The following is a 26677-nucleotide window of genomic DNA, read 5'->3' on the forward strand; positions in this document are numbered from 1 at the left end:
CTATATATTCTATATGAAAGAAAATAGAAACAACAAGTTTTTACAGAGAAGAAAAACTATCATCTTTTTCAAAAAAGAAACACCTTTTCTCTCTAGCCTATAATCAAAAGTCTCATGTGTTAAGAATAATTTTTTATTCACAAAATTGATTCTTGTTCTCTATGTGCCCACCCATATCTTGAGGTGTAGAGAACGTCTTGGAAGATCTAGGTGTGAGTACTCTAGTGAGGATAGGAAGATCGAAATATATACAAAAAGATTCTAGGATTCTTGATAGGCTATAAGAGATAAATCATTTCGTATTATTTTTTACATATACATATTATATATTGATTAATATATTGCATATTAAAGAATCCTCATATAAAGTTATTTATATGAATTTTTTTTGTATACAATACTACTATTACCGTAATTTCCGCTACGCACTAGGAACTATTTCTAACACCATGTTCATTGAAGTGTTTTTTTTTTGCGTCCTTTTCTATCCTTGTAGTGATCTCGAAACTCTCGCTCAATGCCGGTGTCTATTAGTTGCCACACAGGGAGAGCTCGGGTAAGAATGAAAAATTCCTTAAAAAAAAAGTTAAATTGATTAGAACTTTGAAATTATACAAAAAAATCATTACATGTGAATAAGTTGATAAATTTACCTCAATCTTTTGCATTAATCCAATCATGTGCTCATCCGGAACACTCTGCCACGAGTCATAATTTAACAGGACATGGTGACCATAAGGTCACCAATAAGTCTCATGAACAATGTCCCAAAATCACCAACTTCTTTGTAGGTCCCTTCCTTCAGATCAAATTGTACAACCAATGGATCTTTATTGTCATTGACGAGCTGCTGTAAATTTTTGGATTGAGACCGACCTCTTTTTTTCACGGTAACCGCTGCATATTTTAATTAAACAATAAAATTAAATCGAATAAAATAATAAAAATTTATCATTTATTGATAAAATATATAAATTATAGTATATTACCTGTCTCACAGGAAGTAGGCACTCACGTAGGATTTGGAGGAGGATCACCCACTTCATCAACTCCATGAGAACCAGCAATAGCAGCAGACATATCTTTATAGTTTATATAATTATTAACGTAAAATAAGTTATAAAATAATAGTAATAAAATGTAGGGCATTTGTCTTTAAAATTTCGGTAATGCATTTGAAACTATTGAAAAACAAACATTGTTGAGAAAAGTCATATACTGATTAAAATATCTTGAAATTAAAATACACACATTAAACATACAAATAAAAATATTTATAAGAAAATATTATTCCTCACCAATGTCGATTCCTACATCATCATCTGTACTTTCTAAATCATCTTCACTAATTTCTTCATCATCATTGTCATTGATAAAATCATTATCTACATTCGAAACAGATCGATACGTTTTCCCAATTATGCTGGTGTGATCAGGTCAATCCAAAGGCATAACCTCCAACTCTCCTAATTCCACAGTGAGTACAAAATTTGATAAAGTACTATCATGCACACATCAACCTCGTTATCATCATTGATACTTGGATGATCCCAGATCTTTCGATGATTGACTTCTTCTACTACCCTCCAATTTTTGTTTCTTGAAGGATCTTCCAAGTAGAAAACGTGTTTTGCTTGAGTGGAGAGAATAAACTTCTCGTTCTTGTACCATTAAGAATTAATCATGATACTAGTGATGTTATTATCAGTCACATTTTGACCCTTGCTTGCATCGGTGTTGAACCATTTGCATCGAAACTATACTACCGAGTAACCATTGGAATATCATAACTCTACAATCTTCTCAATTTGGTCATAGAAAGTGAAATCATTGATTCTTTGCACCGAAAATCCACTATTTTGAGTGGTACATCTTTCGTCACAACTATGTACCAAAAAATTCACACTGTTAACAATGCAAGCAGTGCAAGAGTGTGCATTCTGATTGGTCCAGTTTGCTAAAGCAAACAATTCATCACTACACTTATTTGAGTACAAACCACTCCGCTTCTTTTCGATGAAGATGGTCAAGGGATATGATTTTATTTTAGCTACTTGGATGGCATTGTGATTCAAAAATTGATAATTGTCTTTTAGGAAAAACAATATATGTATTTATTTTTGGACGATAAAATTTAGTCTCTATGCCTTGAAGATATTGTGAACAAAATGTCAAAGCTTCATTGGCAACATAACCCTCCGCTATAGAACCTTCATGGCGCGCCTTATTCCTGACATAATTTTTCAACTTCTTCATATATTGCTCAAACGGATACATCCACCTCATGTAAACTGGTCTTTCGAGGATAGCTTCTTGTAGTAAATGAAGAATTAAATGAATCATTATGTAAAAAAAGACTAGAGGAAAAATTAACTCAAACTTGCACAAAAATTTGTATTACTTGATCTTCTGCATTCTCTATATCCTTAACAACCAATGTACGAGCACAAATTTCCTTAAAGAAATTGTAAATCTCAATGATTGTCTTCGAAATATACTTATCCAAGTAGCCTCGAACTCCTACCTGCAACAGACGTTGCATAAGAATGTGACAATCATGGTATTTTTGCTTAACAATGTTGTCATCATTGTCAATTACTTTCTTAGAGAAATTTGAACCGAAGCCATCCGGAAGTCTAACTCCTTTTATGAACTGACAAAAAATTGTCTATCATCCGGTGTGAAAGAGTACATAGAATGTGGTTTGATCAACTTTGTACCGTCTTCCTTGAGGTACAACTCTTCTCTGATACCCCAATTCTTCAAGTCTACTCATGCGTTGGGCGTCTTTAGATTTCTCATTCATAAGAAAAGTACCGAGTAAACTCTCGTAAACATTGTTCTCTACATGCATCACATCTAAATTGTGCATTAGTTCAAGTTCGGACCAGTAATCAAGTTCAAAGAAAATACAATTTTTACTCCAATTAAGCTCTTTTGGATCTCACTTTCTTCTCACACCTCCGAAACTGATATGTTTACTCAGCAAACGATCTGGAACATGCGCTAATTGTTCGAGGATGTCTTGACTATTGAATTTTCTTAGAGGACTTCCTTTTTCATAATTCTCATAAAACAAATGACTCTTCCTCCACTTATATGTAGAAGATAAGAATCTTCTATGACCAACATAAGTCGTTTTCCCAATTATCCGACATGAAGGAGTGCCTTCGTTGCATGAAGGGCATGCCATATATCCTTGGCCAGAAAATCATTGATAGCCCATAATAGTGATGCACACATTCTGAATACACTGTTCACTGCAACGTCTACGGTTTGAACTCCTTCATCCCACAACTCTTTCAATTTGTCTACCACATGCCTCAAAAAAACATCCATGTCCTTCCCAGGTGATTTTGGACCGGAAATCAATAAGGTAAGCATGAATGATGACTCTTTCATGCACAACCAAGGAGGCGTGTTGTATGTGCATAATATTACTGGCCACATGCTGTAAGATAGACTCATGTTACCAAATGAATTAAAAACATCAGCAACCAAACCCAATCTAAAGTTTCTGGGTTCTTTGGAAAAATCTGGATATTTAGAATCAAACTTTTTCCATGCACCCCCATCAACAGGATGGTGCATCACACCATCTTCTTTCGATCGTCCCATACTATGTAAGGTCATATCATTTGCTGTATGCATTGAACCATAAAGACGCTTCAACCTAGGAGTCAAAGGGAAGTACCACAACACTTTGTGGGTGTCTTTTTTCCCCTTTATGTCTTTGTCAACCCATCGACTCTCACCACATATAGGACAACTCTATTTTTGGGAATTCTCCTTCTAGAACAAACAACAGTCATACTTGAAAGTATGAATTTATTGATAACCTAACTCTAACTTCCTCATTTTTTTGTTAGACTCATAAAAAAATGAACCCAGAATCTTATTCTCCTTCGGGAATGCAAATTTCATAAACTTCAAAAGTTCATCAAAAGAACTATTTGTCCATTTATTCATAACCTTCATGTGCATCATCTTCGCCAAGAAGTTCAAGGAAGACAACCAAGTACAACCAGGGTATAACTCAACTTCAACCTCTTGAAACAAGTCATCAAATTGATTCTTCGCACTATTGCACCATCATTTGAAATTCCTTCATTTACGCATTCTTCGTTAGTGTCTTATTCACCAATAACATCATCGATGATGTCTCTCATCTCATCAGTCACTAGATCCCCGTCGTCTACTACTGGAGGCATATCAACTTCACCATGGTAGGTCCACTTCATGTATCGCTGTAGAAACTCATATCTGTGTATGTGAGCCTCCACCACATCCAATTTCTGATTCAACATATTGTCACACTGAACGCATGGCCATCTGACTTATCCCCAAGCATTCACATGATTCTTGGCCATTTGTATAAATGCTTGAAGACCATTCCAAAACTCATCAGAGTTATGTCATCTATTAGTTATCCAACTCTTGTCAATCGTCATAACTAATTCAAGTGGAAAATAAATTATCACAATGTGATAATCATAAAAAACTACCTTTATTTGCAAATAATCTTTTTATCACCAAAGCACTGATTTTTTTTTTAAGTAAGTTATGAAATCTTACTGAATCTTATGAATAAATTAATAAATTTTATGAATATATATTATTGTTAGTTATGGATGTATTATACAGTTTCATTATATAAAAAAATATTTAATTATAATTATTATTATGTTCTTTAATAATTATCGAATTCTTATTATAATTTTCACTTTTTATTTTAAAAAATAACAATATATATTTTTTATTTTAAAATTTTTACTTTAATTTTAAGAGTAAAGTGAACTTAGTTACCTATTTATCTACACATATTAACAAATTTTGTAAATATATTATAAAATTAATTAAATAACCAAATATTTAATTATAAATTTATCAATTTACCATTAAAGATTATTATTTTAATTTCTACATATTTTATACAAAAATATTTATAAATTTTTATACTTGTAAAATTATTATTTTAATGTATACTTTATAATTTTTTTAATTAATTTTTATTAATTTCTTAAAAATTTATTAATTAAAAATTTTAATCACACTAACTTTAAAACTATTTTGTAATGTTTAGTTTTTCTAAGTCTACAAAAATTTCGGCAGTATAACGGCTGTATTCTAGCATATCCCAAAATTTAAAATCCACATAAAAACATATAAACCAGTCCCAGAACATACATAAAATTTAATACAATCATTTAAATTCACAAATAAACAACAAAACATATTATAAACATATTCCCAAATCAACATATTATTTATCTAACCTAACATATATATAATTCAAAACACAAATTTTATTTAACCTAACATATATACAATTCAAAACAAAAAATTAATCTAACCTAACAATTTTTCATAACTTAATATCAAATTAACTATAAAATTAACAAACATACAAATTTAATTTAAAAACTATTTATGCATACAAATTATCTATCATTATTTATCAATACACTAATATTCACAAAACAAAAAAAAATATTAAAATTTGGAAATAATACTCAAAAGCTAGAGATGATATCCAAAGAGTACTCCGATGCAATCTAAAAAACAACAAAAAATTCAACAACATTTATCAATCACAAAAAAAAAAAGATTACAAACTATACCCAAAGGCTCGGGTTGATATCAATTAATTGGGAAAAGACTCGGGATGCTCCAATACAATCTAAAAAAAAAAAGTCAATAAAACTTTTACCAAACCCATTACAATAACATACAGAATATACACAAATAATCATAAAAAAACTAAATTCAAAGGAAATAACTACATTATTAGGGTATAAAGGAACTAACCTTAACAATGGAGAGCCAAAATTGGCGTCGGAACTCCTTGGGCGGCACTAGGCGGCAGAGAAAACACAGAGAAACGCCTTTGTGTTTGAAGAAAAATGAAGAAGAAAGGCTCTGCCTGAGGCGTTATATCGATGTGACCTATAGCGACGGCATGCCATCGCTATAGGTAATAAATAGTCGTCACCAAGGTTTAAGACATCGTTTCACTCAAACGGTGAGACCCTACATCGACGACATGTCGTCGTTGTAGATAAGGGAATAGTGTAGAGTCCAAGAACTTTACTTAGCTAATTGTTTAGTAGTATTATAGTATGTTTAGTGTTATCATTGTTACTTTGGATTTTTGGTTCAGACCGGGAGTTATTTGGACACTCATAGTAGTACTTATAGATTTTCTAAGTTTAACCTATAGTTTAAGAATATTAAGTATAACCTAAGGTTTGATTAATGTGTCTGATATTAAGGAATATATTATTATATTATAAGGTTTAGACATCAACCAATAGGATTTTAAGCACATGTTTTGAATGGTAATTAAGGATTTAGTATTTTTGAGGATTAAATTAAATAAGGGTAAAAGTTTGAATGTATAGGGTCAGTCAGCAGCTTTGAGCACGTTGAGGGCTTAGTCAAGGCTGTTTACTCCATTCAAACTCAGCTAAAAATGTGTAAATTCGTGTTTAAATATTCAGCGTATGCCGATATATCGCAGCTATAGGGGGCGATATGTCGCAGCACGTAGATACGGAAAACACGAATCGATGCACGGTCGCCTCGGGAACAAAGGTCCAGGCGATATATCGCCTATAGGGGGCGATATATCGCCTCCACCAGCATGAATTCAAATACATTTGAATTCTTTTCCCTTCAGCCATTCAAACTCCTTCAACAGTCCAGCATCTTCTGAACGAGTCTTCAGCCTCTGCTGAACGATTATTCAAATGATTTTCACCTAAAAAGCCATTATTTTTATTCAAGTAAAATCAAGATATTTTCATTCCCAAACTCTATAAATAGGACCTAGTACCCAGCCATTATTCACCATTTGCTCTAAGTTCAGAGGCTGCTAGTGTTAAGTGAGTGAGAGAGTGTAAACACTTGGTTTGGGGAAAAACTATAAGCTTAAACATCATAAGCTTATCAAACACTTGGGAAGTAAGTGAGTGCTATAGTATTTCGGTGGATGTTAGATTGATCTTGCAATCTTTGAGGTAAACCCAAAACTCTAGTCCTTTCTGTATTCTATGTTATTTCTTTTCTCAAAACCTTCTACTCAGTCCCCTAACCTTATTCTTATTTTTGGTTAGGGAATCCAAGTTCTTAAGCACTTAAGTGGTGGTAAGCATATTTTCGTTTAATGGTTTAGTCTTCCTATTCTCTTTCATTTCATCTCCTTTCTTTAGACTCACCCTTGTTCATTGTGGTTTTAGGAGTGTTCCAAAAGTCCTAACTCAGTCCATTTTATCCCGGTAATTTTGGTAAGGAAAATAGGCTAGAATTAATATGTTATGTACTTATGTTATCTATATGTTTATGTTATTAAAAGTGTTATGATATGTATATGTGTATGTAGGCTTGGGCATATGACCCATATGACTAACAAGACCCCAAATGGGTTATGGGTATATGACCTACTTAGCTAGTAGGACCCCATTAACCCCATGGGCATATGCTTGTTTAGTCTATGGGACCCCAAGTAATAATGGCCATTATAATAAGTGTATGTTATATGTATTATGTTAAGTCTTTATGTTTTCTTATGAAATTGTGTATATGACTATGTGTTAGGTTTTTCCTTGCTGGGCATTAGGCTCACTCCTTTCTGTTTATGTGCAGGAAAATAAGCTTAGAGGCGGTAAGATTCGTGATGCTTGGGAGGATGTGTATCGATGATGAATGGAGTCAAGGGGCCGAGCGTTATCGATTCGAGGATGTAGTCTCCTTTTATGTTTTTTATGGTTTTACATGTATTTTCCGCATTATTATGTAATGTCTTTTATTTTAAATCTTATTTTGTTTTAAAGACAATGGGATCCCAAAATCCTTCTTAGTATTCTGTTTCTTGTAATAACTCTTATTTTCAAGTTACTCAATAAATTATGGTATTTTCGAAAAATGTAAGTTTTTATGTATAGTTTCGATAATGGTCCAATTAGTCTAGATTAGTGGGTCATTACAAATAGTACATGAATCATTTCGTTTACCACACGTCTAGTCCATAGCGACAATTATAGCCAGTGAAAATTTGACTGAAATTTTTGGCGGTCCACTTTCCCTCCATTGTTTTGGACCCAATAATGACAACATGTCGTCGCTATACACTAAAATTTTAACTGCTCACTGGATTAAATGAGTCTTTATAGCAACGACATGTCGTCGCTATAGGGAATAATAATAATTGACAACCAACCTTTGGTGGTCAAGTTCCCTCTATATCCTATAGTGACGACATGTCATCACTATAGAAAAATATATTTCCCTCTTTTTTTTTTCGATGAGGACTCTACGATGATGACATGTTGTCGACGTAGAGTCAGTTCCCACCTCTTGTTCCCTCCAAATTTCGGGTACCCTACAGCGACGACATGTCATCGTTGTAGGGTACCAAGAATTTGGAGGGTCTGGTCGTATGTTGTTGACGACCCTACTACAACGACATGTCATCTCTATATCTTATTTATTTTAATAAATTTCATTGTAGAGTCTTTTTCTTGTAGTGATATTACTTGTTATTGCGCTAGTATTCTTATATACTAAGTGTGTGGGAGAAATTTTGCCATAGTTAGACGTGGTATAAGTCTGTAATCAAGAATAAAAAGAATACATTGTTGAGCTATGAGCTCATTGAGATTGAATAGATTGATGAGTTCTGAGCTTAATATGATTGAATAGATTGATGAGCTCCGAGTTCAATGTGATTGCACATATTGATGAGCTCTGAGCTTAATATGATTACACAGATTGATGAGCTCTGAGCTCAATTTGTTGAATCGTTAGATGAGCTCTGTGCTCAACAGATTGAATAATTACATAATCTCTACGCTCAATTGATTCAATAGTTAGATGAGCTTTGTTCTCAAATGATTGAATAGTTAGATGAGCGATTTGCGCTCAATTGATTGGATAAATGAGCTCAGCTGCTATAATAATGTGATCAGTGCGCAACTCAACCAATTAAATAATTAGACGAGAATTAAGTTCAGGTAATTAAATGAACAGAAGAGCTCTGAGAGTAAATGGTAGAGCATTTAACTAAATGTTTGAACCCTAGAGCAAAAGAAGAAAGAAGGGTAAATAGAGTTGGACACGTGGACCAATCAGGATAAGTGTGCTGAAAGTTACCCTTTATTATTTTTCTATAAATAGATATTGGAGGACGACATTTGAAACCACCGAGCTTTAACCCAATTAAATTTTGTGAGGATTTAGGACTGGGAGAAGGAATATTGTGTTGACTTAAGCATTAGAGTGTCTTTTGCAGGTACATTCCTTATGATTTTTCTACTCATTCCATGGAAGAACACATTTATGTCATTGGTTAATTTTAAACCAATGGAATGCATAAATTAATAGTGAACAACATCAACAATCAAATTATCTAAATTCCACAAGCACAAAATATTCATGTGGAAAATTTTGACCGAAACACTAATGCTATGTTTGGTAGGAAGGATGGGGGATGAAGGGATGTATTAATTAGTAATGATGGAGAAGAAGAGGGAAGGAGAGGAGAGTGGCAATCTTTAGAGTTGTTTGTGTTGGATTAGCTTATATAGGATCTTTATTTATTTTCATGTATATCTAATATAAAACAAATTAATACGAGACAGCCTAAAACATGTTTCTAAAATTGAATTCAAAGAGAAACAAAGAATAGAATACTTACAGTATATGCAGCGGAATTAAAGAGTCCTTCCTTCAGTTTCTCTAACTCTTGTATCCTCTCTGTCGCAGAGTATTATCAAGAAACTGAACCGATCTATTTTCTTCACAATCTTCCAATGTATCCTTAGAACCACCAAGACTAGTGTGGGCAATTCTCAACACATGAGATAGATATAGAGAGAAGAAGAGAAAATAACAAAGAGGCTTAGAAAAGGACTTGTGTTTAGAGAGAATCTAAAACTATCAGAAAATCGGACTTGTGATTTATCTGTCGTCTCAGATCTGACCTTATGACTTCTCTGTAAGCACTCCTTTTATAGACTCAATTAGGTCATTTAATTTAATTAAAAAATCAAAAAAATAATAGTCATTTTGAAGCCCTAGGTCGAAATTATCATGGGCTATAGGCCCGTGAAATTTCTCATTTGATTATAAGCCAATTGGACTTAAAATCAATGCCTGTATTATTTCTCTATTGATTTAATTAATTAAATAATTAATTAAATTCTTTATCAAATTAATTATTTATAATTTGAACCTTGATTTAAACTTATTTATTAATTTAGATACCAATTTATCTTAGTTAATAAATTTGTCATAATTTCTCTTTTCTTATCAAAATTACACAACTCTGTGAAACTATCAAAAATTGACCTGGTCAACTTTGATAATTCTAATTGATGATTAAATCAATTAATTGAGACTATCTAGATGATTTTATTCAAGGTACAATGGGGACCATGGGCCTATGAAATCAAGCTCAAATAAGTTATCATAAATCTAACAAATAAATTTACTAATTTATTAATTCCTCGTGACTTCACTATAGACTCGGAATTGCACTCTTGAATTCATGGAACGCTCTATAACAAATATAGATACGCTATTAATTATCCATTGTTACAACCATAATTGTCACTCAATCCTCTATAGATGGTCTACAATGAGATAGGACTAAAATACCGTTTTACCCCTCATTGTATTTTATCCTTAAAACACTTAGTTCCTTGTAAATGATATTTCAGAAAACTAATTTAATTATTGAAATGAGATTTCTATCATTTAACACCTTGAACCAAACTAAAAGGAAACCATCGTTTCACTTCTTCATCAGAAGCTATAGATGTTCATATCTATGATTAACACTCCCACTCAATTATAATACCGAGTTCCCAAGATGTAAGTATGGGCTAGTCCGTAGGGTAAGCTGGTAATGAACAAGTCAAAGAGCTCAAATAATACAAGCAGTTAGAATACTAACCACTCAGAATTGAGATTGAATTGACCTATGGTCAACTATATGATATGACTAGAATAGATAATAACGGTATGTTTACTTATCTTATCAACTGTCAATATCGGTCCAGTCCGATGTAACAAATACATCCGATCTTATCTACTTTGCTAATGTTCTGGAAAGAACATAACACTGTAATGTGTAAGTAGATCATATCGTAGATTGGCAAGTCAGTGTAAATCCTGTGCATTGACTAATCTTAGGACTAACTTATTTTGAACATATAATCATATTTATATTCCATTGTGATTACGTCACTATAAATAAGATTAGCTATATGCTCGGGATTTAGTAGAAGTTTATATTAAACAAATAATCATGAAAATAAAACATGTGAGCAAAGTGATTGATCAAGTCAAAAAATGATTTCTATTCTTTTATTGATAATAAAATGAGATTACAAAGAATTTGGGTTTTAATTAGGGCATAAAACCCCAACAGTTTGGTATAATAGGAAGGAAAGAAATAAGTAATTTTTTTTTACAATTTAAAATAAATAACAATATCAAAAAAATTAGTCATTTCAAATGTTTAATAATTTTTTTTTTGGTTCTTCAATCCATCCATATATGGAAGGATTAATTTTTGTGGGCCCAAGGAATTTGCAATCCTTAGTTATTTCCATCCCTAGGTTCCCTTCATTCTTACCAAACAAAGAAAAGGTAAGTATGGATAACATCATTTCACACCCCTTAATCCATCCCTCCTCCAATTCATCATACCAAACATAGCATAAGGCTTAGAAAAGGTAGCAGGTCTAAATGAGAAAAAATAAGTGTAGAAATAGAAGATAAAGTAAATATATAGGGGATGACTATGATGTTAGATAATTTTTGTCAATATTGTTGATAAAATTTAGTTTCGGTAAGTGAATAGTGATAATTTGATTTTTTTTTTTAATTTTGAATGAAAGTATACATTGTAGTCATTTAAAACATCCTTCAAATTTTCAAAAAATTCTGAATAATTTACGGTGACGAAAACAATGTGAAAACAGTTTGTTGCATGCGTGTACACATAAAACATGCACGAGTGTGAAATTTGACTGCCTAGTTTTCGGCACCGTAAATTTTCAGAGTTTCTTGAAATTTGTAAGATATTCTAAATGACTACAATGTAAATATATATTTTCTAAGAAGAATTCAAAATAGATCAATCTTTGAACCAATGGGCAACTTCAAGACAAAGGAATTCTAAGGAAAGGCAAACCTAACCGGCTATAGGGTAATTTAAAGAAAAAAAATGAAAACTTTTTTTATATTATAAATTGAAGTAATACTTATTTAAATTATTATTACTTTGTATATCTATCAATATATTACAAAGACATTTTTGCCCCGAACTATGACCTATACATTATCGTGCCTCTTGATTTTTTTGGGCCGTTAAAAATTCCTCCCGAACTATTCATACGGTTGTAAAGTGAGACTTTTGTCCAATTTTGTCCAATGTAGATAACGACATCATGATGTATCTCTTTGCATGCTGATATGTCTTGGCCACATCAGCGCCACCTATGTAACTTAAAAATATTAATTTTTTTAATTAAAAATTATTAAATTTAAAATAAATCATTTCACTAAAAATAATTTAAAATCAAATCATATCTTACAAAATTAATTTTTTTTTATAAATTATGGTTTATTTTAAATTTAATAATTTTTAATAAAAAATAATTTTTTTAAAAAAAATTACATGTGGCACTAACGTAGTCAAGACACACCAGCAAGCAAAAAGCCATGTCAGCTGGTCGTTAGCCATATTGGACGGAAATCCCACTTTACAACATTGTTGCCCGAAAAAAATCAAGATGATGACAATGTATAGGTTATAGGTCAGGGGAAAAAATCCAAATAGCCTATTGCAAAAATAAAATCAACACATAAACACAAAATGCAAAGGTATATATATGTAATACAAATATCTATATCTGTGGTAATAAGACTTAAGCACAAAATACGAAGCCTTCATAACTTTGTATGTAAGACTTTTATTTGGGCTTACATTAATATTTTGATTGTTTTATTAAACTATGGGTTGTTAGATAGTTCTTTGCTCTATTAGCCTATATAATTAGTGATCTATAGTTAATGGGCTTAGCATCTGTGTGAAAACTACAAGAAAATAAGAGTTTTATGACTTTATTTGGGAGACATTGAAAGTCCACAATGTCTCCCAATCGGGAAGGCATTGTTGCTAGGGTCATTGTAGGTGTATATCTCATGTCTCCCAATAGGAGAGGTGAGAGACTTCCCATGTCTCCCATTGGGAGATGTTGAAAGTCAACGTTTGACTTTCAACCTCTCCCAATGGGAGACATGGGAAGTCCCTAGGAGACATCCAACGTCTCCCATTGGGAGAGGTGAGTCACTTCCCACGTCTCCCAGTGGGAGACATTGAAAGTCTCCCATATTTAAAAAAAATAAATTAAATAAATTTATAGTTAATATTATTTTAATTTGATTTAATAATTAATTAAATTGAAATTATTTTAATTTAAATTGAAATGAATTTAATTTAAATTTAAATTGATTTAATAATCAATTAAATTGAAAGTACACAATATTTGTTAGACATATACAAGAAACACAATATATTTGTTAGACATATACAAGAAATACAATATTTGTTAGACATATTCAAAATGAACAAATATTTCATTGTGTATGAAGAGAAAGAGGTAAAAAAAAAAAAAAAAAACCTATCAACGAGGTCGGTAACTTTGGATTATTGGCAACATATATGTCGCCCATTCTTGTCGCAACTCATCAATTTGTGCCTCTGTATATGATGTGATTGTTAGCTGCAAAAAATATAAAGTAAAATATATTAATTAATTATTTGATTACATTTATAGTTTCAAAAATAATTTTTTAAATTTTAATTAATAATACCGTTCTCAAGTAATGTCCGGGACTCGCATGTTCAATCAAATCCTTCAACATCCTCATTAAGTCTATCCACATGCCACATTGTCTGGTTGGTGTGGACACTAATTATTTAAAAGTATGAGTAATTCATTATTAAATTGAAACTTATTAAAAAATGCATACATATTATTCTACTTAATAATTACAAATGTTCAAAACTTTCTGCTGAAGTTACTTACCAGAGGTTGCTTAATGCGTAGAGTATCAGGGATCTCGACATCAGGAAGATTCATAGAGAAAAAAAGATTGAAAGCGCTGACGATCACTGATACAATCTCCTCACGATTATTTAGCTCTGAATTCACCGGATCACAACAATAAACATGATATGCATATGGTGCCAAAATAAGCAACATCCAATGTTCACTGCATAAGAAAACCAAAAAACTATAGCTCAAATGTTAAATAAAGAAATTATTGATATGGGTCGGAAAAATGACAACTTTTTAAACTTACCCATGGTTCCAAGGGACAAGCATAACTTGTTCTTTTGATTTTACGTCATTGCAACGTCTGAACAGATTCTGAACACGACCATCGAATGAACTCCCTTGAGTGGCGACGATATTAGGATTGATAAATAAAAACTTATTTTGGCGACCTTGTTGTACCACATATCTGTAAATGAACCTAATACCAAAATACGAAAAATTGTTATATGAATGAATAAATCAAATGTAATGACCCAACTATTCTAGACTTTTGGACCATTAACGAAAACTATACATACTAATCCTTAATAAAACTTTCAAGTGAAAATACCATAACTTTATTAAGAAACTTGTAAAAATAAGAGTTAAACTTACATAAAATCTCAAGTAGGATATGGGATCCCATTGTTTTAAAATCAAAACATGACTTAATTAAAAAGAGATTTACATAAAAAGATGCGGAAAAATACATGTAAAAGCCATAAAAATAAAACTACATCCTCGAATCGAAACGCTCGGCTCTTGAATCCATTCCGCCTCAATACACATTCTCTAAGCTTCCAAGAACCTTCCCCGCCACTAAGACCTATTTTCCTGCAAATATAAACAAAAAGGAATGAGCCTAATGCCCAGCAAGGAAAATCTAACATATAGCCATATACATAAAAATTCATAGTGCAACATAAAAACATATCATAACACATATAACACATACTATAATGGCCATTATTACTTGGGTTCCCATAGACTAAACAAGTCATATGCCCATTAGATTAGTGGGGTCCTACTAGCTAAGCAGGTCATATGCCCATAATCTATTTGGGGCTTGTTAGTCATATGGGTCATATGCCGAAGCCTACAAACATACATATCATAACATATTTCATAACATAAAGACCATAAGATAACATATAAAACATATAGCACATAAATCCTATCCTATTTTCCTTACCAAAATTACCGGGATATGAGGACAGAATAGGGACTTTGGAACACTCCTAAAAACCATTTGTGAAAGGGTGAGTCTATTGATATTGATAAAAAAGGGATGAAAGAGATGAATGAACTATACATATTAAAACATACTTACCAAAAACCTTGTGCTTAAGAACTTGGATTTCCTAACCAAGAATAGGAATAAGGTTAGAAGGCTGAGTAGAAGACTATGAGAACTTTAAAGAAAATAAAATAATACCAATGAACTAGAGTGTGGAAATACCTTGAACACTTGTAAGACCAATCTAAACCTTGAACCGAAATGCTATAAGACCTTACTTCCCAAGTGTTTGGTAAGCTTATGGTGATCAAGCTTATAATCCCCAACCCAAGTGTTTACACTCTCACAATAACCTAGCAACTTGCAGCCTCTGAACTTAGCTTGATGAATGAATGAAAAATGCTTGGTGCTAGGTCCTATTTATAGAGTTCTAGGAATAAAAATCTTCTTTTTGGCTTTGAATAAAAAAAATAAATTTAATTGAAAATATTTGAATATCCTTCAGCCAAAGGCTTAGGAATTGTTCAAAATTTTCAGAGAGATTTAAGGATTCAAAGCTTGATTTTAAAATAATAAAAACAAATAGAATCCTAAATTCTAACTCCCAAAATCTCGTAACTCTAAACTCCCCTTTAGTAAAATCAACATATCTGGAGCTGTAGAATTTCGATTTGGACTCTCTTTATACCGTTAGAAATCTCATTAAATTATCTACAACTTTTAAGAAATACTATTTTTCGAAATTCCTAATATAACTGGGTCAAAAATAGGTCGGAAGTTACAGTACCCTAAAGTTACGAAAAATCTATTTAATTATCTAAATATCAACCTAATCCACAAATAAATAAAATTGTGATAAATGTCATGCTCCTATCAGATTTTGGTGAAGACAAAGTCTTATATTTCTCTTATTTTATCATTAAAATAATAATTTCTTAATAATCATACATATGATAAGTGTTACTATCTTATTGGGTCTATCTAAACCTTATAATATAATAAATATTATTCTTAATATCAGCTATATAATCAAACCTTAGGTTAAAATTAATATTCTTAAACTATAGGTTAAACTTAGAAAATCTACAAGTGTTACTATGAGTGTCCAATTAAATCCCGGTCTGAACCAAAATCCATAGTTATAAACATACTACAACTAATACTAGCTATTACTACTACTAGTACTATCTAACTAGCTAAGTAAATTCTGGGACTCTACATCAAATTAGAAAATTAAATGAACAAACTTATTTGTGAGATATATACCTCATGTAGCTGACGACTACTGCTGAAGTTACTTACCAGAGGTTGCTTAATGCGTAGAGTATCAGGGATTTCGACATCAGGAAGATTCATAGAGAAAAAAAGATTGAAAGCGCTGACGATCACTGATACAATCTCCTCACGGTTATTTAGCTCTGAATTCACCGGATCACAGCAATAAACATGATATGCATATGGTGCCAAAATAAGCAACATCCAATGTTCACTGCATAAGAAAAACCAAAAAACTATAGCTCAAATGTTAAATAAAGAAATTATTGATATGGGTCGGAAAAATGACAACTTTTTAAACTTACCCATGGTTCCAAGGGACAAGCATAACTTGTTCTTTTTATTTTACGTCATTGCAACGTCTAAACAGATTCTAAACACGATCATCGAATGAACTCCCTTGAGTGGCGACGATATTAGGATTGATAAATAAAAACTTATTTTAGCGACCTTGTTGTACCACATATCTGTAAATGAACCTAATACAAAAATTTGAAATTTTTTTATATGAATGAATAAATCAAATTAGAAAATTAAATGAACAAACTTATTTGTGAGATATATACCTCAAGTAGCTGACGACTACTGCTTGTCCAATCTTCTCATTTCAAGCAAATTGAAGTATGTCATCCTTAAATATATAACAGTGAGACATATCCTGATCAAATACTTCAGACTCTATGTCTAGATTGACACACTCGCCATCATCCCAATGAGATACGATATTGTGTAATCGTTCCAATGGAGTGTGGGCCAATTGTGTTGGAGGAGTTTGTTGTCGTCTTCTTTTCTCGAGGTTGTTGTGTTGATGGAGCTTTTGGTCATTGTGATTTGGTCCTACTTGTAGAGGGAGTCTGTATACAATAATATCAACAATTAAAAAAATTGCAAACAAATATAGAATTGTAAAGATAATTATAAAAAATTTGGCATCACCTCATGATATACATCTTCAGATATAATGACAAAATCCTTAGGCCACGCTATTGGCGTCCCAATGGCTTGAGCAACTATGTACATGTCCAAATCAGGATATGCAAAAGGGAGAGGACAGGTTGGCTTAAGAACACTCGTAATCATAACTTGGAAGTTGTTGCCTGCCTCTCTTTCAATGAGTTTACCTAATGCAACAATGTTTGAAACCGAACCAATTGCTAATTGGCAGGCTCGGCCCTGCGTAAGAAACATATTATATACAAATAATCATGTTGAAGCAGTAAAGAAATTTATTTGGTTTCAGAATATTCAAGAAAGTTTAATTACCCTTTGCAAAAGCAGTTGTGGTGCAATAATGTGGTGTTCTGCTTGAGGCACTACTGGGTCACCACAAAACTTTGGCAGGTACTCCTTTCTTGACATTGTCACCATTTCTTTTCTTTTGCCATCGTGACTCACCACAAGTAGGACACGATTTTGCGTCTGCAAAACTATTTCGATATAATATGCAATCATTAGGACTTTCATGAATTTTTTCGTACTGCATGCCTAATGAGCATAATGTCTTCTTTGCCTCATAAAATGAAATTGGAATTTCATTACCTTCAGGCAATAACTCCTTCAAAAAACTAAATAAATCAGTAATGGTTTTATCATTCCAGCCATGTTTAGCTTTTAGATTGTACAACCTAAGAAGCGTAGATAATTTTGTAAATCTTGTACAACCAGGGTAAATTGGTTTCTCGGCATCATTAAGGAGTGTCTCAAACTTATTTGGGTCTACTCTTGATCCATAATGTGCGTCGTCAATCATTTCATCTAATGGATCCCAGTTCTCCTCCACTATATTCCTCCTCACTCCTTTTGGTCTACTTGGCAGAGTTGGAGCAATTGGAGCTATCTCCCCATGGTAATATCAAATTGTGTAACTCTTGTCCATCCCATTAAAATATAAGTGTTCTTTAATCTTTTTAAGATCCATCTTTTTAACATTTCCACACTTAAGACGTGGACAATAAGTAAAATTTGGGTCTTTCACATTTTCTGAACAAAACCTTAAGAACAAATCGACCCCGATCCTATATTCCGCAAATAACCTATTCGCTGACATCCACTGTTTATCCATATATTCTCCTATGTCTATGGAAAAGAAAAGAAACAACACTAAATAAGCACGTGATAAAGTTGTATGTCTATATAAAACTAATTGTTTATTATCCTAGATAAAATCGGGCAGTATTTCCCCTATAATAGTGACCTAACCACTACACCAAACACCCATTACCATAACACATCATTATAATAGAATTTAAAAAGAGTTATTGTAAGTGAAGTTTTTTTTAGGCGGCAACTTAAAATAAAGTACCGCCAAATGGCTTAACTTTTTTCAACCTGTGTACCCATTTCCCCTATACCCATTTCCTCAATTATTCTTCGGTCTTTCCCTTCCTGGTCTCTCGGTCCCTTCAATCTTCAATCGTTCTTCAGTCTTTCCGTTCCTGGTCTATCTCTCTCGGTTTCCCGTAGACCTATCTCTCTCGGTCTCTCGGTGTTTCCCGTAGCTTGCTCTTGTAGGTCAGCCCTCTTGCATGTCTTCCCGTAGCTTGTTTTGTTTTTGTTATTGCAGTGTGGGTTTTGCGTAGATTGTTGCTCTGTTTTATCGAACATTTGTTTCTAATCTGCATTTCTTCTGGCATTTCTAATCTGCATTCCTTCAGTCTTGCAGGTCCCGTAGCTTGCTCTTGCAGGTCAGCCCTCTCTTTGTACCAAGTTCTCCTTTGCTCTATCAATGGAGGAGCCTCTTCTATTGGCATTTCTAATTAGTTAGAATAATCAAATGTCTACTCTTTTAGAATTTGAAAAGTGACTTGTTTAGAAACAGCTATTTATGTTTTGCGTATTGCCTTGAATGATGGTTTAATGCCATTTTGATTAGTTTGACAAAGATAGTGTGAAATATTTTAATCATGCAGCTGATGGATGATTTTTAAATATATATCGACAAACAATTTGCGTAGTGTGAAGTATTCATTTCATTCATCTCTAGGGTTTATGTCTCTTACTTTGTTGTATTAAAATTAGTTTCTTTTGATGCTGAACTTGGTTTTTGTGCAGCTTCCTAGTTTACCCTGAGTTAGAAACTAGAAAATCCATTCAGTTGCCATCTTATTGCCCAATGCAGGTATATATATTCTCCAGCACTAGCTCAACCAGTTAATGTTGCTATGCTGTGACTGTTACTTATAAGATCTTTCTAAGCAAAAAGATGAAAGTATCCTAATATTTTGATTGAACTTCAATTTCAAAGATCATTTGTTTCAGAATTTACATTTTGAAATATAGTATTTTTTGCTTATGTGCTACATGTCTCTTTTGGTACTAGTAGCTTATTTGAGTCTAATTATAGCTCTGGTCCTTTGAACAACAGAGATCGAAATTTTGTGGTGGCACAAAATTCAAATATTTAGAAGGTTCGATAACATGCCATGTTTATCAGGAAATCAAAATTCAAAGAAAGTACACATGTATTAGGGGTCGGGGCTATTCCTCGTTCAATCCTCGTCATTCTAAAAGATGATCTTGTTGATGCTGTTAAAGCAGGAGGTACCACATTCTTGTGATTTTAGATTTTCAGTTTTCTTGAATTTACTTCCTATTATCACTGATTTCTCGTGTCCTTTTGGGAAGCTTCATCTTAGATTACTTCTATTTTCATTGTTTGAAACATCACTATGAATTATTCGGACACTTTTTCTTGCTTTACAGTTATTTGTTCATACAAATTAAAGTATAACTTATTCAGCAGATATCGTAGAACCTCCTTAGTTCTCTTAATATCTTCCTGAACTTTAATTCATATCATAAATGATCTTTCATCTTTCTGTTACTATGTTTGATCCAGATTTTATAAAATGAAAATAATGTGGATGGAAAGCACGCCACCTTTCCTTCCCAAATATTGGAAGATTTCTAACTGCTAGACCAAGAACAGTATAATAGTTGATTAATGAGTTTAGGGACTTGTGATAATACAATTTAAACTTCAAGAGAAATTTAATTTTAGAAGTAATTTGTGTCTACCAGTTTGATATATAAGAGTATGAAATTCTGTTTATTCAAATCCAAGGTAGAACTTTTTATTAGCTGGATAAAGAGCAGTCCAAATTTATAGTACCAGTTTCTACAATAAATCAATAAAAATTTATTAGACATGCTGTATAATTTGATGTTCTCAAAAGTATGTTTGACATTGTAAGTGTTTCCCTATATTGAATCTATCAACTAATTATATTTATATTGTAGGTGAAGTTTCTCAAATATGCTTGATATTTTCCTATTTAATTCTGCATCAGATTTTGCTTTATTATTTATCCTTTTTAATTCTATTGTGTTCATAATGGTGGTAATGATATGTTGCTTTACAAATGACGTTATAGTCACTGTGGTCTTAACTGCAAGGTGGTCGCCTGACTTAAAAGATGTTCGCTGCAACCTTGATCCTGTGTTGATTGCTAATCATGTAAGGTAAATGTAACAGCTCTGTTTGAAAGAAGAAACATTTTTCATTGTTGAGATGGTTGTTGTTCCATTGGAGTCATACATGGTACTAAAGAGAGGTAGTTCTTTTAATTTCATAAACTCTGCTTAGCCTTGGTGAACCTTGATCCCATCTTTCTTATGATGCATGGGATTTCACTTATGCAGCTAGTTGATGTTTCGAAGGGATAGAAAATGATTTGGTGGTAACTCTTTTAAGGGATGCTAAAGTAGTATAAGATATATTGAAATAACTATCGATACTGAAAAGAGGCTCAAAACTTGTTACAAACTTAAAAATATATTTCTATATTAAAATAATGCAAATAGGTTTTTGGAAAAAACCATAAAGTAGAAAACAGTTTTGTATTTCAACTTATCTAAGTATCAAAATTGGTTAGAAATTTTTCTCTTTCTTTTTTTTTTTTTTTTTTTTGGAGTGAAGCTTTGGTTACTATATGCACTTGACATACTTTTTATACACATATTTAGGAGAACAAATGAGCTGAAATCGGATATTACTATTCCTCATGATGTCATTATGAAATTCAATCAATTTTGGAACGAGTTTAAGGATACCCCTTTGAAAGGTAAGGCATCATTGATTAATATATATCATTTTATAAATGAGTGTTCTTCTATCAATTCTTCAGCATCAATCAATTAGAGATCTTCATTAAAAAAGAAAATATTGGAAACTAGGCTCCCTTATATGTAAGACTGTTATCACTTCAATTCTTTATAATGAAAATTATTCAGGGAGAAATGCAATATTACAAGGTGTTTGTCCACAAATTTTTGGACTCTTCACTGTAAAGCTTGCAGGTACATAGCTGTCTCATATAAATTCATGATTTGTTTATCTTAAGTTAAAGATTTTGAATGACTATTAAACATTCACACCAGCACCTTCTCTTTTTTCAACTTAGTTGCATTAATACTTATTGGAGGTGTGCAACATGTTGATGCTTCTAGAACCAAGGTACGAGGAGAGTCTCATTTACTTTTGGTTGGAGACCCAGGTACCTTTTCGATTTTCATTGCATACTTATAGGGTTCATTAGTTAAATAAAATTCTATCAATTCAAGACTACTGCATTTATGCTATGCTTCAGTTGAAGAAGCTTTCTTTTCTTCAAAATTCTGATAGGAAATTAACAATCACTTAAATCTAGAAAAATAAGAACAGCATTGTATTTTGTCTAACTGATTCATGATATTTTATGAGTGTCTAAAGCCTGTAACCTATATGAATTTTCCTGTACAATACAATTAGGGTTATTACAAACAAGTTATCCATAGTATTGTATTGAGTGGTCCTTTAATGCAAATAATAGGTAGGGTAACTAATGTAAATAGTCTAAGGGTGGGAAAATATAAATTTTAGAGAGAAATTTTGAGAGCAAGAAAGTATAGAAGAAAGCTCCAGGACTGGACTTAAATAGTTCAAAACTTCAGGGTTTTATTTTCTCAATAGAAGACATTTCTTTGCTGGTTGGATCCATGGACAAATGAAATATTTGCCAAACCATGTTAAATATTGGTATTGATGCTTTTAATATGTTCTTGTGCTCTTGATGTGTTTGTTGGGTGTTATTCTAAAGGTTATTAGTATACGAGGTATTTTCTCCCTTATAACAATTGAGATATGGATTGTACGCCATTTTATAACTTGTCTTTTCGGGTAACACATGCATTAGCTACATTAATTATAACTATAGAAAATTAGAATTACTGAAATTTTCCTTGAAAAATAGAAAACTGCCCAACCATTATTAATTTTTCCAATAAAAATAGTTTTTTAAAGCTGAAAATTCTTCTCTAATCCTTGTTAATTTATTCTTGTTTGGCTTGAGTAATGCAGCTCAGTTTAATTGTTTGTTGCTTTACCCTTCCCTTGGGGTTTCTGGTCCTTTTATTTTTCTCATTATACAGGTGGGAGTTATCTTATTATTTCAATATACCCAAATATATATATATATTTATATTACTATCATTGGTGAACAACTGCTAATGAGTTCAGATTCTTTTTTTGAATCTGTATGTAATCATTAGAGCATTATACGAAAAAAGTTACATGTATATGTATAATGTAGTAAATTTTTTTAAGGCTTTTCTCAGGTACCGGGAAATCTCAGTTCTTGAAATTTGCTGCAAAGTTAAGTAACAGATTTGTTGTCACTACTAGCTTAGGAAGCACTAGTGCTGGACTCACTGTCACTGCAGTCAAGGATGGAGGTATGTTTCTCATTTGATGATCTACGAGTACTGGTGTTTTTGGAAAATTTGTTTTGAAGTTGATAATTAATTGTACTTTAACTGAAACTGTAGCCTATGATAGTGTTTTATCTTGGTTACAATCATAACAGAAGTTTATGAAAGTCTCATTTGTGGGAGTGGAGGGGAAGTAAAATAGGGCTTCTAATTGTGTTCTCCCCTGATTTGATCTCTGATACGGTCTCTTATTGTTCCCTAGCCCTCTCTAATATGCAGGGTTGACAGTTCGATGTTTTGAACATTTGCATGATGGGTTATTTTGGTTTGCCGAGATAGAAGGTTCCTGTAATTTATTATCAAATTACTAATTTTTATATTTTCTCATTTGCTTAAGTTGTATCTTTACGTGCTCTTAACAACCCATTTCATAAATTACATTTCATCATTATTATTAATTGCTGACGTAGTGCTTGAAGTTGTGCTTTCATTATTTTCTTGTTGAATTTCATGTGATTCTCTTACCATGTTCGTGTCAGCTCATTCTAATACTTGTCCCAATACTTTCCTTCCTTTAGTTCTCCCTTTATTTTGAGGCTGGTCTTGTGACAACTCTAAGTACAAGGACCATCGTTTTTGGTGCATGGGACATTATGATCCTGATCAATGTATTATTTTGATTATATATATGTATTTACTAATTTTGTTAAATTACTAAATATGAATTTTCCCCCATTGTAGACAACCTTGGTACTTTCTAATGTAATATTTTCAATGAATATGATTTTTTGTTGTGTCAGTCTTTTGTTAGTTATGTTCAAATCTCTTTCTATTGATGATATCTTTATGTCTTTTTTTTTTAGCTCTATTTGTCAATACTGCACTCTCTGGTCCCTTATTGAGTAGATTTGATATAGTCCTTGTCCTTCTAGATACAAAAAATCCTGAATGGGATGAGGTTGTGTCATCTCACATTCTTTTTGAGGTATTCCACTCATTAATACCACCCTGTTGTTTTCTGTAAAGCCATTTCATGACTCTACATTGTGATTTTTGTGTGATTACTCTTACAGGGAGAACCTGAAAAAGATGCGACTGCCGAGGACTTGTCAAAAATCTGGCCCTTTCCTTTGATTCGGAGGTAAAATGACATACAATGAACACTGGTTTATGTACTTTCATTTCTTAGAGGTACAAGATTAACATTTGAAGGAATTTATTTCTCTGTCATGCTTGCTTAGGTATTTTAAATATTCCTCGTAAACAAGAAAGCTTGTGAAATAGGTAAATAAATTTTGACTAATGAAACTTTGAGTTTCTGATCCATAGAAGAAAAACTCTTCAAGACCAAATAATGTTCTAACTAAAGTTTCAGACTCTTTATACTAATTTATATGCAGGGTTCATTGAATGAGATTCTCCTTGAAGACCCAAAATCTGGAACTACAGACAACGCTGATGAGGATGCCTTGACAAAATTGTTTGGTAACCCAAAATCTGGTCGTTTAATCGGACAAGGAAGAGGCGTAACAAGGTCAGAGCTAACTGTTGTTAATATGTGTAATAGCAAGATCTCCAAGTTAGAAGAAGAGCAACATAATATGAAGCTCAAAATGACTGAAATGATGAATCTACTTAAAGAACACTTGGTGGTATTTCTATCTTGCACTTATAAATCTTAGTTTTCTCTTCTTCCAATAAAATTTATCTTTGTTTTATATTTAGGTTGGTGGTAAAGTGACACCAAGCGAAGGACAGTCTCGCAATGTACCGCAGTCAAATGATATTCAGTCCCCTAAGGTAAATTATAAAAGTTGTTATTGTTTTAAATTTTCATTTTAGAAGAACAATTACAGAAACTAATATAGTCTTTAAAATAAATTTGGTAGAGTATTGCACTAGAAAAAAGACATAGCTTTACAGAAGGGAAGAATGCTTGCTACTTGCTTGACTGGGCAGACGCAATTGTTGCTGAAGGTCGTTGGGATTCTTGTGATCCAAATATAACTGTACATGGAAAGCCTCTTGGACCAGACTTTATGCGTGTATGGGTTGATGTTACTATTGTACCAGAGTCTTACTTATTTCGTCCTAATCATGCGATGCTTACAATACAAGAAGCAGTTGGTTCCACAGTTGCATGGCCTTCTAAAAAAGTTATTCCAAGAGGTACATTTTCATACTCAAAAAATAACTAATGTCTTATAATTTATTGTTTTGTTTCTTTGTTTGCTTTGGTGTAGTTGTGAATCTATTATTTTCTATGTGGTTTGGATATAATTTCCATAGCATTTTTCTAGAAGTAATTTGTGATGTTAGATAATAACAATAAAATATTTCTATGTTTATTTTGCAGATATGACAAGCGAAGTATAAAAGGATACTTAAGACTCCTTGAAAGTAGTAACTTTGTTTATTTCTTTGTGTTGAAAGTAGTAACTTTTAGACTCCTTGAATACTTAAAGAATATTTTGTTGTTGATGACAGTGTTGAATGTTTTAAACTAAATTGTGGATTGTTAATTCAATGTAGAGTGTTCTTACTTTTTGTTATTTGAAAATCAAGTTCATTTGATGATTCTAGTATATATTAGAAAGCTAAATTTAATTATATAAAAAAAATTAACATATAATAGAATAAATTAGTGTAATATAAATAAAATATATAATGAAAATTTAAATATATCTAAATATAACAATAATACGAAAATTGAGTTATAATATATATTACAATAACACTTTTTATGCAAAGAATTATGTTATGCAAACTTCATTATATAACACAAATAATGTGTTATACTAAAGTGTAGTATAACACAAAAAATTTGTTATACTAAAGTATAGTATAACACAAAACTTGTGTTTTAGTAAAGTGTAGTATAACACAAAAAAAGTGTTATACTAAAGTGTAGTATAACATAGAAAAAGTGTTATACTAAGTGTAGTATAACACAAAAAAAGTGTTATAGTATCGAATATAAATAACATAATTCAAAACTTATCTATATATTAAAATAACACATAAATTGTGTTATCGTTGATAGTACAATAACACATCTGTATAACACTGATAAAGTGTTATGTAAAGTACCCTGACCTACGATAACATAGTCGGTCTTAACACATCAGAAAGTGTTATCGTAGGTTTTGATAACACATTTTCGGTGTTATTAAAAGCATTTTTTCTTGTAGTGAACCATCTACATGTGAATAACAAAACAAACAATTCAAACAACATACAATAAGTTTCTTCCTTATAGGATGTCTATATTAAACTAATTATTTATTATCCTAGATAAAATCGGGCAGCATTTCCCCTATAATAGTAACCTAACCATCTGCATGTGAATAGCAAAACAAACAATTCA

The 26677-nt window shown here is 32.0% G+C and overlaps 1 long non-coding RNA gene and 1 pseudogene across 1 annotated transcript; both read left to right on the top strand.

The window, feature by feature from the left end:
- The first annotated feature begins 13158 nt into the window (after positions 1-13158).
- Positions 13159-24455, top strand: LOC133780003 (probable DNA helicase MCM9; annotated as a pseudogene).
- A 916-nt stretch (positions 24456-25371) lies between these two features.
- Positions 25372-25837, top strand: LOC133834017 (uncharacterized). The gene is made up of 2 exons (XR_009893271.1): positions 25372-25479; positions 25667-25837. It is a non-coding gene; the product is annotated as an uncharacterized LOC133834017 (long non-coding RNA).
- The last annotated feature ends 840 nt before the right edge of the window (positions 25838-26677 follow it).

Source organism: Humulus lupulus, chromosome 5, assembly GCF_963169125.1.
Source record: "Humulus lupulus chromosome 5, drHumLupu1.1, whole genome shotgun sequence".
NCBI lineage: Eukaryota > Viridiplantae > Streptophyta > Magnoliopsida > Rosales > Cannabaceae > Humulus > Humulus lupulus.